General features: G+C 54.7%; 1 protein-coding gene across 1 annotated transcript in view; it reads left to right on the top strand.

Annotated features, from left to right (window-relative positions):
* LOC107658573 (tubulin polyglutamylase TTLL7) overlaps positions 1-245 on the top strand; it is a 99,115-nt gene that overhangs the window by 87,649 nt on the left and 11,221 nt on the right. The window lies entirely within an intron of this gene.

The raw sequence follows: 245 nt of genomic DNA, 5'->3' as shown, positions 1-245 counted from the left end.
ACATGCGATGATTGCATCCAGCTGCCGCTGATCACAGCATGAGCATAAAAAGGTAGCAGGTGCAACGCATACCAGGTTTTCGCTGAGGAGCCGATAAGCCGGCCACTCAGCGGTGGTACAGCAGCCGTGGCAAAGGGACGTGACTTCTCCATTCCCTCCTTCAGGGAACGAGGGTTACATATGTAACCGAGATGTTCCCTTTCAGTCGGTCACTCTCGACGTCACGTCGGTGACCGACGAATTGG

The sequence above is a fragment of the Sinocyclocheilus anshuiensis genome, unplaced genomic scaffold, assembly GCF_001515605.1.
Source record: "Sinocyclocheilus anshuiensis isolate Anshui unplaced genomic scaffold, SAMN03320099.WGS_v1.1 scaffold1957, whole genome shotgun sequence".
Taxonomy (NCBI): Eukaryota; Metazoa; Chordata; class Actinopteri; order Cypriniformes; family Cyprinidae; genus Sinocyclocheilus; species Sinocyclocheilus anshuiensis.
Note: the sequence above shows the minus strand (reverse complement) of the source record. Positions and strands in the feature narration are given on the sequence as shown.